Source organism: Callospermophilus lateralis, unplaced genomic scaffold, assembly GCF_048772815.1.
Source record: "Callospermophilus lateralis isolate mCalLat2 unplaced genomic scaffold, mCalLat2.hap1 Scaffold_79, whole genome shotgun sequence".
Taxonomy (NCBI): Eukaryota; Metazoa; Chordata; class Mammalia; order Rodentia; family Sciuridae; genus Callospermophilus; species Callospermophilus lateralis.
Window position 1 is genome coordinate 3,123,136 of NW_027515935.1, and position 15,747 is coordinate 3,138,882.

The window sequence follows — 15,747 nt, forward strand, 5'->3', positions numbered from 1 at the left end:
AGAAAATTTGTTCTCTTCATTTAGGTTGATGGATTTTTTGGCATATATCCTTTTCCTATCTCTAGAAACTATCGTGATATCTTTTCTTTCCTGATTTTAGTAATATGTATATTGTCTCTTTTTTTTTTTCTCATTAGCCCAACTGGAGGTTTCCACTTTTTTTCTGTCTTCTCAAAGAATAAGTGGTTGGTTTTTGTTTTTTGTTCATTTTTTTTGTTTATTTGAAGGGGGGGCCTTGGGATTAAGACAGAACCTTACATATGGTAAGCACACACTGTACTATTGAGTTATACCCCAGTCCAAGAACCAGCATTTAATTAGTTTATTTTTCTCTATTGTTTTCTGTTTTTTATTTATTGATCTTTCTGCTCTTTCATCATTACTTCTCTTCCCCATTTGCCCTCTACATGTGATTTAATTATTTCTTTTGCCATATTTTAAATTTTTATACATAAAATATGGTTCTTTGAAGATTATGATTTAATTTGTTTCCTTCATGAGACATAACGATATTGAGGCACAGAGAAGTGTCCTGTAGCTCAGTGGTAGAGTGCTTTCTTCACACATATGAGGCACTAGGTTTGATCTTTCCCACCACATAAAAATAAAAAAATAAAGGTTAAAAGTAAATAAATAAAGATTAAATAAATGAGGAACTAGGAGAAACTAATGTCTGAGGTATTTTACTTTGTTGAAATCTGTGGAAAAATTTTTGAGAGCAAATCATAAGTGTTACTTTTGTTGTCACTTTCTTTTTCTTTTTTTGCAGTGGCATGGATTGAACTCAGGGATGCTCTGCCACTGAACTACATCCCCAGCCCTTTTTATTTTGGGGCAGGGTCTCAGTTGCAGAAGTTGACCTTGAACTTATGATTCTACTGCCTCAGTTTCCTGAGAAGCTGGGATTATAGGCTTGCACCTGTGTGCCCAGTTTTCTGGTGTTAGTTTTTTTTTTTTTAGATGGACACAATACCTTTAATTTATTTATTATTATGTGGAGCTTAGGATCTACCTGAGAAGAACATGACTCTCTGAGGACTGAAAGGTAAATAAAATTTGTGATTTCAAAGTGGTTTCCTGGAATTATTGAAAATTGTAATTAAACCACATCTAATGCAAAGGTGGCAAAGAATATTTGAAAGGAACCCTCTTTTATGATTTTTCGCTCCACAATATGATGTAAATTAGATACTGCCTTTGCCTAATTGAGAAATTTGCATCCCCATGCAACTTTATATCTGGCAAGGGTGACAATGACGTAGCTCAGTGGTAGACTAGCTTTGTTTTCAACATGTAGTAATATAAATAAATAGGCCCAACATGTTGACCCCAGCTTTATTTTCCAAGAAAATTCTGGCTTAACTGGACAGGATATGTTACATTCGTTAACAAACTGTTATCTGTTGAAGAAACGCAGTTTAAAAATAATGTTTATAAGAGCAACTTAAGTTACCCTGAAGTGAAGAGTTTTGTGACCCTGCTATAGACCAGATTCTGGAACTCAGAGAAATAAAGATAATTCTTTCAAATATAAAATCTGTGAGAGTTTATGCTTCAAAATTCAATTAGAAATGGTGAATATGAGCGTAATTAACCTAAAGTTTTCATGGCAGAGGATACTTGAGAGGTTGATGTTATCCTGCTTTCAGTCCATAGTCAAGAACTGTACCTGGTCAGGACTCTTTGAGATCTTTTTATAGATCTTCAAAAAAAAGTGAAGTTCTAGAGAGCCATGCTATTATCTTTTCAGAGAGAACACAGTTTCTTCTCTCAGAGTGTCACCCTGTTCTTCCTTCACATCACTTCTAATTAACTCATTGCCTGCCACTCTGATTGATAAGTTTTGAAAGTTATGTCTTGATTGAAAAAAAAGTTTGCCTTTGAAGTGATTGGTGTTCATTCTACCTCAATTTTTCAGAGTGTCCCAGCCCTGTATCACTAAAAGATCCTTGCAGGCTGTAGGGCTATCAGAGACTCCCTGGAGTGTCTTCAATTCATAGTTTATATTGTTCTCTAGATGGAGAGACCCAGGGAATGATATTCACTAGACACTCCACAAGAATTTAGACATGGTGGAGAGACCCAGGGAATGATATTCACTAGACACCCCCCCAAAAAAATTAGACACAGTGGCTCTTCAAACCTTTTGTCAAGCAGTTATGAAACACACAAGTAGGACAATATAGGAGGTTAGAATGAGGACACATCACACAGGAAAGTCTTAAAGGAAGAATTTCAAATCAGATATTGAGATAAGGTGTCTGTACATGGGAAGACAGAGAGCAGAGAAAAACTATTCTTATTTTTCAAACTGTCAGACATTTGTCTGCTTTTCTCTCATGTGAAATGCTCACAAAGAGAAACCAAAATCTTTAATCTGACATCCAGTTCTTGGAAAAAATTAGAAATACTGTATTTATTTGAAATGTAAAATAGAGAAAAGAAAACAGTTGACAAGACAAAGAGGGAATGCTGGCATTAAATATGTGAACAGAGCCAAGTGCAATGGTGCACTTCTGTAATCCCAGTATCTTGAAAGGCTGAAGCAGGAGGATCATGAGTTAAATTTTAGTTTCAGCAAAGATGAGGTGTTAAGCAACTCAGTGAGAATCTTTCTCTAAATAAAATGCAAAATAGGGCTGGGGATTTGGCACAGGGGTCCAGTGAGTGAATATATTTTAGAATGACTTGTTATCCATTGTCAGATTATTAATCCACTCACTATTGACTGGATGCCATTATTCAACCACAAGATACCAACTGGTTTCTATGTGGAAAATAGCTAGTATCTTACAGACAGTGTGGTGAAGATGTTCCTACACATCCTGTCTTACAGGGTCACAGTGAGGGGGATTCTGTGGCAGGGCTGCACAACCTGGAACCCAGTACCATGGAGAATGTTAAGTGTTTTGTTTATGATACTCATGAGATAGATAATAGGGCATACAACAATCAATAATAAAAGTATATGTTGCCTGAGATTGCAGGAAAATTCCCAGAATGAGATTAATAATACAAATAAGTTATGTCCTGAGTTGTATTTTAGTATCTTTGAGAATACAAACAATAGTGTTTTTCATAAGAAATTCACAGGGAAAAGATTGCAAATCAAGATTCCTGACAAAAGCTTAACAATTTACACTAAGCCCCTCATTCTAAAGCCACAACCTGTGCAACATACATTCCCTTTACTAACAGAGCCTTCTTTCACTACACAGGAATTCATGATGAAAATAGGAAACACATAGTTAATATTAATAGCAAATGAGTTGAAGTGCAGAGCCTTCTCTTTAATTAAAAATTATAAAGACACAAGAATTCATAATTTGATGAAGGATCAAAGAAACTCTTTTAAAAAGCAGTTAAATAGGTCATGTAAAAAAAGAAAATTACTTTGGAAAAAGAGAACAATGTAAAATTTTATATAGATATATTTTAGAGTCAGTTCAGAGGAGTGGGCTTTTAAGTAATAGGCTTTCACTGTCTTAAGTGTGTATTATTAGGACTTTAGAAGCAAAAAAGCTTATCAATAATTATACATGTGCTTTAAAGTTTAAAGTTAATAGGTCATGATACACATAGTCAAGTTGCGTAGTCTAGTACTTAGTAATTGAAGTGAAAAATGTAAAAGCTTAATCATGATTGGCAAAGGTTACAGGAACATATTTTAAACAATGTGTTCAATATCTTATGAATTTAATATGTGTCAGAAAAGATTGCAACTCTTGAAAATCATATAAATGAAAGAAGTTTTTGGCTTTGTTGTAATTTTAACTTCATGAATAAATACCTTTAAAAAAAGGTATAAAAATAAAGGCCCCTCTATGGGCATCAGATTCTTCTGAAAGCTGCTTTTATTTGCAACCTGTCATCCTGTTTCCTCTTCTTTTGCTGATGCCATGTATCGTTCAGTACCCAATGCCATTCATACTTCAGGACACCTGGATTCCTGTAGGGCTGGACCATGGAAATTATAATTAAATTTTTCTTCATTTAAATTTGAAGTTGACTCAGTTGATGAATTATAGAAAAAAATATATATGTGCTAATATTCTCATAGAACCCCATACCAAAGAAAAAACAGACATCATAATTCTATTATTATGCTCAAGGCAAAATTGCAAGTAATTTATTTTTTAATCTCCTTGTTCTCTAGGTTCTGGAATACTGAGAGATCTAGAGACCTGGCACCATTCACCTCTTGTTTATTTTATTAAACTAGAAACATTAAAACTCTATTTTTGCCACATTTTTTGTAATGGAGTAAGGACAATCGTGCCCCAGGGAATAATTTATGAGCTGAAGTCTCAAGCTCTTTTCTCATAAGGCTAGAGAACAGAAATATTAAATAAAATTTTAAAGTAATTTTGATATTTAATTTTTATATAATTGCAGTTCTGTCTTGGCTAGATCTAAATATTGGGAGTAAACCATGAAATAATTTTATCCTGAGGCACTTAATGCAATTCACAGCAATTATAAAAATCATAATCATAATCATAATCATAATCATAATAAATATTCCTAGGCTGTGGAAAATTCCTGTAATATTGTAACATCAGTTACTTGAAAAGCCATCACAGGAGAATTTGAGACCCTTCCCCAGGACACTGTCTATGTTTCTATCCATCCATCAATCCATTCATCTGTGGTCCTGGGACTGTGTAAAGAATAATACCCATGTGTGTGATCTCCAGTATTTCTTTTTCTACTGGCAGTTGAACTCAGGGGCACATGACCACTGAGACCACATTCACAGCCCTATTTCTATTTTATTTAAACACATCATCTCAGTGAGGTTCTTAGTGCCTTGCCATTGTTGAGGCTGGCTTTGAACTCACTGTCCTCCTGCCTAAGCCCCACCAGTTGCTTGGATTGTAGGCCTGCACCCCTGCTTGTGGTAGATCCCCAGTGTTTGAGCAACAAAAACAGAGCAGACAAAAACCTGTCTTTGTGTACTTATTAAATTCTGATCTGGATGAAATTTACTATTACTCAAAGAGTAGGCCTCCTGTATTAGACAGGCAGTCAGTGTAGATAGGTAAATCGAGTCAGGTTGAATCTAGGAAGCCAATTTTGAGTGAATCTGGGAAGTTGGAGACTGTCCTCTGAGGGATATTATCAAGAACCTGCCCCTGCTCCAACCTGTTGCCAAGGTAACCTGTCCCAGGAATTTCCCCTCCCTACAGAGAGCCCTAAGATTGTTAATGTGTCCTTGTACTCCATCCTGCCCTTCCCCCTAAATCCCACCTATTTTGCAACCTTAGGCCATTCCACCAAGCATTTTTGGGCCTAGACCTGTCCTCAGGAAGGAGAAAGATATGGGGGGAAAGGCAGGAGAACAAAGGAAACCTAGGACATACAAAATGGGCAGAACACCTTGCTTCTTGGGATATCCTATAACCAGCAATGCCCCCCTTCTCCCTTCTGGGAGAAGTCCATGTTACCCCTTTCTAATTAATCCCTGCTTTGTATGCTTGCCTCAACATGCTTCTCTAATGTTCAAACTTTAACATGTGGAAAAGTAAGACTTGTCACCAGTAACCAATGGTGTCACTACCAGGCTCAATTTTGCAGGAAGTTCCTGAAGCCCTTTCCAATCTGTCTTTTGGGTGAGAACTGTCCAATGAAGACACAGCCAGTGATGTGGGGACAGACTTCCAGAGTCTTCTATTCCTTTTGTTTTTGGAGCCTGCCATTCATTGAATGCATTTCTCTGCTTCCAGTTTTCTGTGCTACACTGGAGCTTAAAAAAATATAAGGGGATCACTAAGCATCCTGAAATCCAGAAAATGGTAAGTGTGTGTTCTTTTTTTAAGACTGGGTAGGGAGGCTGTTTGAAACCACTGGGATTGGCAATGTTGGCTGAAAACTCCTCATAATTGTCTCCAGAGTCTGGTGGATAGAGGTCCTCTCCTTGGCAGCTTAGGCTTTAGTTTTCTCTGACTAGTATAGTGGAGCTTAGATCAGTATTTTAGACCTCAAGACTTTTGTTCCATAATTGTATGGGGTTTTCAGGGCCTTCCTGAATTCCTATGTGGGCATCTGTGTGCCATTAGCTCAGCATGTCCCCAGAATGTGTGGTGAAGACTGGGATAATCATCAGAAAGGGACCCCAACCTCATTAGTTGTGTTCCTGTGTAGGAGAAGCTGTGGCTTTTTTAGGGACCCCTGTTCTTGTTCCTCCTAAGTTTTTATTTTTGTTGTTTATATGTTTGTTTATTTTAGACCATGAATTATTCCCATGGGTTTTTATCTACTGACCCACATTCTCAACCTTTTTTTATATATTTATAGAGACAAAGTCTCACTGAATTTCTTAGAACCACGCTCAGTTGCTCAAACTGGTTTTGAACTCAACATCCTCATCCCCCCTGAGCTTTCTAAATGTAGACTAAGAAGTATCTCAAATCCTGAATGGTTATCTGATAGTTTAGCTATTTATAGGTCTGAGATTAAATCCCAAATTTCCAGCTCCCTTCACATTCTCAAAGGCAGGGATCTTGCTCAACTTGATTGAAAAAAAAGTAAAATAAAATAGATAGTAAAATTACAAGTCAGCTGTGTCATGGACAGCTTATTTAAACACACCTGAAATTTAATGGATAGATATGTTAATGAGCACCATTAAGGCCTACTCAAATTAAAAACACACTTGAGACTCACTTATGGGAATACCTTCAACCAAATTCATTTTCCCTGGGGTGAACCCAGTTGGAAGTCACTGGAAGGAGGATAGAATACATTAAGAACAAACTTGAGCCTATTTGGTAATAAAAATGCCTTTTTCAATACTCATTTTAAATAGATATTTACCAAATCTCTGCCAAAAACGATATTTAAACTTCGAAACTGACACACAAAAAATGGGTTCTTCTGCTAACATGACCTCTCCCACATTTTGGAAGTTGTATTTTTTCTTGCTAAAATAAATCCTATTCTTTTCACTATTACCCTCCCTGAGTGTCAATAGATTTTATTCTTCAAATCTTCCGAGACAAGGTCACAGAGAAAAGTGGTTAAATGAGAAATTTAGTTTCATCTCAAAGCTTCAATTTCAACATAATTATGTTTTCCCATGTTTTGTTTTAAAGGCATGCTTTATTTCTACTTTTTTCTCCAAGAACTGGATGGCAGTTTTAAAAGCTTTTGCTTTATTCTTGTGAGACTTTCACATAAGATAAAAGCAGGAAAAAATTAGATAACATTAAGAATAATGACTTTTTTCTTAATAAAAACTATAGTCAATGTGTCCCAGTCGCCAGGGACAAAATTGCAACATATGCAGTCAAAGAGAGAAATAAAAAATGTCCAAATGCTTCTGCCCCTTTTAATGCTTTATTCACTCAAATTGCTCAATGCAATTATACTCTATAGGTTATTACTTAAGAAAATAACTATCCTGAATGCTAGGCACTGTAATAGAGATAATGCATTCATAGCAAAAAAAAAAAGAGAAAGGTTGATTGATTTACTGCTAAGAAGTCTAGATTAATTTTAGACACTGCAAAAGTAACTTAATCATGACAGGCTAGTGACAGACATTCCCTCTGTGTACTAAGTTTAAATGTCAGAACAAAATTCTTAAGCCTTAGCCTTTTACTCTAGCAGATGCACACTCACTCAGATCATGGTGACCAGGTCCAGAACCAAGGCAGGCTTCTCTTGGTTTGGAGTGGACAACAGGTTGAGGAGAGAACTTATGGAAAAGTTGTGGCTTCACCAAAGTTCAGATGAAGTGGTAGAGTTTGAGATATGAGAAAATCATGCAGAGGATCAGAAGAACAAAGACAAGTGATGGGATGTCAGGTCCTCATCAGGCTCTTCAGCTTGAGTGCATGCTAGTTTCTGCTGGCTAAATCCCTGCTCATTAGCTCTATTATTTATGCTAAATTTGGAGGCTTTAACCTCTCTTTCAATTCTTATTAGCTCTCATGGGATTTCTTCATGACATCATTTACCCTGGGGTCAGAAACCTTGTCTAGTAGTCTCCACTCTTATTTTCTTCTCTCTCTCTCTTATCAGGCAAGTACAGCCTGCCAGATATTTCCCTCTATTTATCAAGTTAAGGGGAAGTAACTGTTTTAGGCCATACTGGAGGACTCTGTGTGTGTGCCTGGTGCCACTTCATGTTTCAAACTGGAGTTTTTTAAATGGAGTTGTTTAAGCTCAGGACTAAGGCCATCCTCACAGTCCCAATTAAAGACTTTTTAAAAATGTAATGGGACCTTAATTGAGGTTCTTCCCTCCATATGTGTAAGACCATTTTATTAAAATGACCTGTAGAAACATTCCAAATATGTCCTGGAAACATCTTTGTCCTAGTGTGGAGGAAAATAAAGATGGGACTGAACTTGATTTAAACTATAAGGAAGTTTAATCACAAAGGCTAGAGTACATAGTGAATCTGAACATCAAAGGCCATGTGAGAAATCTGGTACATTTTAAAAAATTAGTTATCAATAGACTTTTATTTTACTTATTGATATGTGGATCTGAGGATCCAACCCAGTGCCTCACCCATGCTAGTAGGCAAGCATTCGGTTATTCCAGCCCTAATCTGATACATTTTTAATAATCTGTTTTATATATACTTTAACCAGTAGCCTTAAAACTTTTTCAATATCTGTTTCGATTGAATTAATAACCCAGAAATCAGTGAAGGAAAGAATCTAATAACTGTGGTTTCAGATATCACAGTGTCTGAGTTAAGATTTCCCCTTTGAAGAACTTAACTGTGTGTTGTGTTCTCATTCCAACCTCCCATATTTGCCCAGTCCTTAGTTTTACAACAGTCTTACATAAGGTGTCTACAGTTATCAATGTCTCTTAGCCTATTTAGAAAATATCATTATCTGAGTTATGTCTTCTAGAGATCAGTTTGAACTATAAGTGTGTAGCATCTAAGAGGAGTAGTTGGATGCTGTGAAGCTGGAAGAAATCTTTTGATATTCTTTTCATCTAAAACGATGTTTTTGGGAGGTGCAAACCAGGAATTAAAGTCAGAGGGAATCCATGACTTATGCTAATCCCCAGCTCTATTTTATCTTATTTTTTTCTTTTTTTTGGAAAGAGTTGCTTAGTGCCTTACCATTGCTGAGGCTGCTTTGAACTCGCCATCCTCTGCCTAAAACTCCCAAGCCCCTGGGATTAGAGGCATTTCCCACCATGCCTGACTGGCATCTTATTTTTAAATTAGATACTGTGAACAAAGCTGTAATAAAAATGGAATTGCAGTTATTTTTTTGAGAAATGTTTTTCAATTCATTTAGATGTATGCCCAGAAATATTATTACTGGATTATATGGCACTTTTTAGCCAGATTTATTATTATTATTTTTATTTATTGAGTCACTATAGATTAACCCATGGGCACTTTTTCATTGTACTATACACTAACCTGTACCCCTTTTTTGAGACAGCATCTCACTCATTTGGTTACAACCTTACCAAATTGCTGAGATTGGTCTTGAACTTGAGATTCTCTCTTCTTATACTCCTGAGCCACTTGAGTATAGGCATGTGCAGCCTTGCTTTGCTACCCAAAATTATTATTAGTGGATTATATGTCATTTTTATCTTGAGGTTTCGAAAAACCTTAACACCTTTTTCAAAAAATATATTTATTAATTTTTAAATTTTCACTAATATTTTTACATGTATATGTACACTGGCATAATTGTAATCTTTCAGAAACTGTTCACCTTAGTTGGTTTGGCCCTGGGAGATAAACCCAGGAGTGTTAACCACAGAGCCACATCCCCAGTCTTTTTTATGTTTTATTTTGAAACAATGTGGAGAAAACAGGAGCCACTTCAATGAAACTAAAAATGTGTCTGATCTCAACAAAGCAATTTTTCAAACTACAGCATTTATTTCATTTTGAATGTACCTCCTCTCTTCACCTATTTTTCTGGTTTCAACAGCATGGACAAACATATCTGTAGCCTTATGCTATCATATAACTACCTATTACCAGGATCAGAAACACAGTATTTTATATAGGCTTTGCTACTGTTTGAGGAGTATCATACATATTAAATAAATACTTTACACAAAAAATAATAGCAATTTATATTGTTTTTCTAATTTAAGAGAATTTGTTTCTTGTCCTCATCAATACTGTGTGATTTTTTTTGGCATCAGATGTTAGCTTGCATTTTTATAATTTGTTAAGATATTAAGAGGTTTTCATTTTCGAATATTTCTCCTACCATAAGTGTCATTTTATTTTTCATTAAATATTCTTAACTTTTATGTGAGCTCATGAGTTCTCCCACTTCTCTTTATACCTTTACTTAAAATTATTTTATTATTAAGTTGTGGCTGACATAATACTCTTATGTTGTTTATTTATTATTATTTGGTGTTGAGGATGGAGCCAAGGGCCTCACATGTGCCAGGTGAGTGATCTGCTAATGACCCAGAACTCTAGCCCATCTTTGTACCACTTAATAAAAATTTTTCCTTCCTTAATGTTGCCCAATTTATAGTTTTTTTAACATATTTATGTAACCTTCTGAAAATAAACAACTGCTCTGTTTTGTGGTTCTTGAGATTTTAATCAAAGTTGACATTACACTCATGAACATCGCCAGGCATTTTTTAAAAATCTTATATAGAGACAGGTTGTTGGCAAGTGGCCAAGCTATCCTTGAAATTTAATCTTTATGCCTTAGTCTTCCAAATAGATGGCATTAGAGGCAAGTACTATGACATTTGCTATATAAATCCCTTTTATTCATGCTGGGCATTGAATGCAGGGGCAACTGATAAATGAATCACATTCCGAGGATTATTTTATATATTATGTAGTGACAGGGTCTCACTGAGCTTTTAAGTGACTCTTTTTTATTGTGGCTGGCATTGAACTCACAATCCTCCTGCCTCAGTCTTCAGCATTTTGGAATTGCAGGCATGTGCCAACATACCTAGCATAAATTCCTTGTTATAGTAACTTTTGACAGATACATGTGGGTTGTTGAATCTAAGGGTGGTATACCCTTAAGCCACAGACATATACCCAGGCCATTCAATATTTTATTTTGAAGCAGAAACTTCCTCATGGTGGCCATGGCCTTCCTGTGTTGACAAGGCTTTCTTTGAACTTTTGGTTCTTCAGCCTCTACCTCCCAAGTCATGTTATTATAAGGTATGTAATTATTTCTATAAGTTCATATTGTGTAACAATATGTGGTAAAATCCATCTGTTGTTCAGTGATGTACTTCAAGTAAATATAATATGTAGCCTGAACATTTTGCAATAAAAAATTCTAGATGTCAGTGTTCACTATGACATATAAAAAATAAGTACGATAAATTTTTTAAAAAGTTTAAATTTTATTTATTGTAATGTATGCCTATTATTAAATGGGGCATATTTGGTACAGGTACATATATATTATTATTATATACAATTAACATTTTATTGCTACATCTCAAATTAATCATATCTCTTTCAATTTAATTTGTCTTATGGAAGCACCCATCCATGACACTCTATGCAGATGTACACTTTTTGTGGTGTGATAATTTTGTTTTTGCTTGTATATTCTGTCCTTTACTCTCCTTTTTATGAAATTGTCATTTCAAAATTATTCATTTTCCTGAATTGTTGACCTTTTATTTTAACTAGTTAAGTCTGTAGATTTTCTTTTTATTCTGAGCTTTAGGTGCATCTTACTATATAAATTTTTAATGATCTGTAATTGACCTCTAATTTTCTGTAAATTTACCTCCAATTCTGAGCACTCTGGACTATTGATGTCTGAATGAAAAAAAAATCTCAAAATTATTCATGCAAAAAGCAGGAAATGGATGGATCAGAATGTAAGACTGGTGGATGCTAAGTATGTAGGTGACATTATTTTTTTAAAAGTATTGGTGGAGGGGCTGGGCTCAGCTCCAGATTTCTGGACATAAGCGCATAAGAGGCCCTGTGTTTGATCATCACCACCACATAAAGATAAATAAATAAAATAAAGATATTGTGTTAAACTACAATTGAAAATAAAAACATTAAAAATTGTGGAATATATGGGGGTAGGGAGAAAAAGATAAATGAAAAAAAAACTTGAGCAGCAGAAGAGTTCAGATGCAACAAGTCTACAATGGCATCATGAGGTTTGAGGGGTAGTGTTCTTGGAAGCAGAAATAATATTTGGGAAGAAAGAAAAAGGTAACTGTTGCACTATTCCAAAGTGAGAGAGTCAGTTGAGTGGGTTCTGTTTTTAACTCTTCACATCTATAAGTGGAATTGACAGTTCATGAGGTATGCCTCAGTATGTAGTAGAACACCATATTGAAGTACCTTTACACTTTGTCAAGACTACAAGCTCTCTTTTACAATTGCAGTCACATTAAAACTTTGTACTTTTTAGTTATTTATTCATTCATTCACTTATTTATTTGTTTTTTTTTATTTACCACTTTTTCTTGTCATTGTGTTTACATTACAAGTGATTATATAATGGTATAAATATCCTGAATGTTAACTTCTACAATGTTGGTTTATGTGTTTATGTATTTACTTATTATTTGAACAATTTTCCCCTTGCCAAGTCTGATTTATATTATATCTTAATCTTGTTTTATAAATACTTGATAAAAAACACATTCTTTTAAACAGCTGAAGGATCTATCTCCTGAACATAATTCCAATCACAAAGTAAAGTGAGCATCTGGGTCAGTTTAAAGCTGTGTGAAATCTTTTCTTTTTTCCTATTTACACCTTACAGTAGGACTCCTCTCTCACTTGTATATGTTTGAGAACATACTAATTTCTGAATGCAGCATTTAATAAATATAGATGAGTTTTCATCAACAAACCCACTATTGTTTTTTAATTGTTCATATCCTTGACCCTGAAAGTTTCACTGATTACCCCCTCACCCCTCTCTCTCTCTCTCTCTCTCTCTCTCTCTCTCTCTCTCTCTTTCTGTCTCATATTACAGATTGAACCCATTAATGCTTTTCTGCTAAGAAACATCCTCAGCCCTTTATAAAATGTTTTATATAGAAAAAGGGTTTTGTGGGGTTTCTTAGAGCCTCACTAAGTTGCTGAGGATGACTGGCTTTGAACTAGCCATCTTTCACCCACAACCTCAGAAGACTCTAGAATTACAGGAATGCACAACTGCACACAGCTTTTGATACTCTCTTTAAAATAATCAGTCACAACTCTAATAATTGAAATTGCATTTACATCACTCTTTTCTAATGCAGTAATATATGACCATCTAAAATATTTTTTTAAACAAATGTATTAGATGACTATTATTTTATTCCCAGAGTTTATTCTGTTACCTCTTTAGGATTGATAAATGGTCTTCTTTCTCTTCTTTTTTCTTCTCAGATATGTGTGGTCTCTTGTTATCAAATGGGTCTATGATAAGTGTGTTGAAAATTATGATTCTAAACCTATCATGAATCCCAACATTTCCAAGAGTATTGAGAGCAGAAAAAGAACAATATTCATAATTAATGAATCACTTTCAGTGGAAGCATAATGCCAGAGTCCAAGGTGTAATGCAATCAAGATGCTTCAGTGGTAAGGTGGTGTCAGAACACCACCCTAGGGATTTGGGGACCTCTAAAGCACAATGTCCATATCAGAATCTTTTATTCACCCTTTAAATACAGTTATTGCTGCTTCCATAAAAAATAAAACACTATGTGTATAAAAAAAGGTGAATGAGAATTAAATCCTCTGGAGGCACCAAGGTTGATCTTTAATTCTAGTGGATAATTAGAAAACTAAGAAAGACCTTGCAATAGCCCCATCTTTTCCAACGACATGGAATAGAACATTTAGATGTACTAAACTGAAGTGACAAAAATGCATTTCATGGAGGTGGTATCAAAGAAATTTTAATGGCAGAACCCTGGAATTGTTAGATAAAAATACACACACACACACACACACACACACACACACACACACACACACATATATATATATATATATATATATATATATATATATACAGTTATACAGAGAAAAAGATAAATGATAAGCTCATAAATGCAAGGGTAAATTCAGTGTACATGAGTTGTATGTACAAGGTAATGATAATAGCATGAGTTGAATGTACAGGGTAATGATGGAACTTAAAAAATCAAGAAAATAGTAATTGAGGTGATTCAGAACTCTATAATTGTGGGGAATAATAATAAAAATTTAATAAAAATAGATACTGTTATATCCCTTTGGGTATGCCTCTTTCCTCTGCTGTTCATCTGAATTTAATTCTCTCAAATAAGCTTAGGTGGATATTTTGTCAGCTAAGTCTTGGAATGCCCAGTCCTGAACTCACTTTTGTTGCTTTTTAAAAACTTATTCTCATCTGCAGTGGCACAAACCCACTTCACTCATTTTGTTCAACAAACTGCCTTTTTTACATCTTTGCAAAAAAATGTTTGGAATAGTCAGTCTATAGGAGGGTCTTCCATATCATATAATATGATTCTCAGACCCTGTGGGAATTGAGGGTAGTTCCCTGCTGTTTTACTATCATCTTCCCTGTGAGAAGGCTTATCTATCTTTTGTATCCCACCAACTCAGAAGAGAAGTATTTGGGGTCACAAGGTAAAGAACACTAGAAGCTATAAGTTTTGATAAAATACAAGAAATAATTTTCTCTTAGACTTTTATAGGCAGTATGGCTATTTCACAGTCATTCACACTATGAAAGTCTTGTATTTAAATAATCCATAATTGTAAGAAATAATTTCTGGTTATTTCATTCCTATAAGTGACTTAATTTTTTAGCTATATTAAAAATCAGAAATTACTGAAAATTAAATGTATGTATTCAAATTTCCATCATGATAATGTAATCAGAATTATGTAGGAATTAAAAGAATATTGAACAAAGTTGCTTTAAAACATGATTGAAACTTCCCTGCCTTTGCTGAGTGTAAGAATCAGGTTGATAAAGCAATGTCAAATTTCTGAATAATATGTAAGTTTATTTGTGATTCATTTTTTCAGTACTAGTTTCCAGGGCTGAGGATATAGCTCAGTTGGTAGAGTGCTTTCCTTGCATGCATAAGGTCCTGAGTTCAATCCCTAGCACATAAACACTCAAAGAGAGAGAGAGAGAGAGAGAGAGAGAGAGAGAGAGAGAGAGAGAGAGAGAGACCTGTTCCTTTGTGATGTAACTTATTGGTGGTCTTTGCTAAACCATTCTCTTCATGTTAGATACTCACATGTTCTTTTTGCTTTTAGTTACTTTTGATAACTTCTGCCTTAACTATTATTTTCTTATGAACCTAATAGGGATTCATTTTATTATTTGGAACTAAAAAATCTGCTTTTCACAAAAGGAGGTTTTCTACTGTTATATATATTATGTATGTATATATATATTCTGATCATTCTAGTTTTATATTTTGGAGATTGGCTGTTTTATTTTCAGGTTTTTAACCTACTCAATTTAAACTTGGTCAATTTGTTGGCTAGTTTCCTATCATTTGTTTTATCAAGTGAATGTAGTTTGATCAATTTTATGGTTCCATTCTCTACTTTTCTAACTCATTGATATTGGTTTCTTCAATGTTTCCCATCAATGTTCCTGATTGGTGGTGGGAATAACTAGGGACTAAACTCAGAGCTACTGGAGTACTGAGCCTCACACCCAGACCTTTTTTGTATTTCATTCAGTGGCAGGGCCTCACAGGTTTGCTTAGTACCTTGTTGCTGAGGATAGCTTTGAAGTTGAAATACTCCATCCTCAGTCTCCAGAG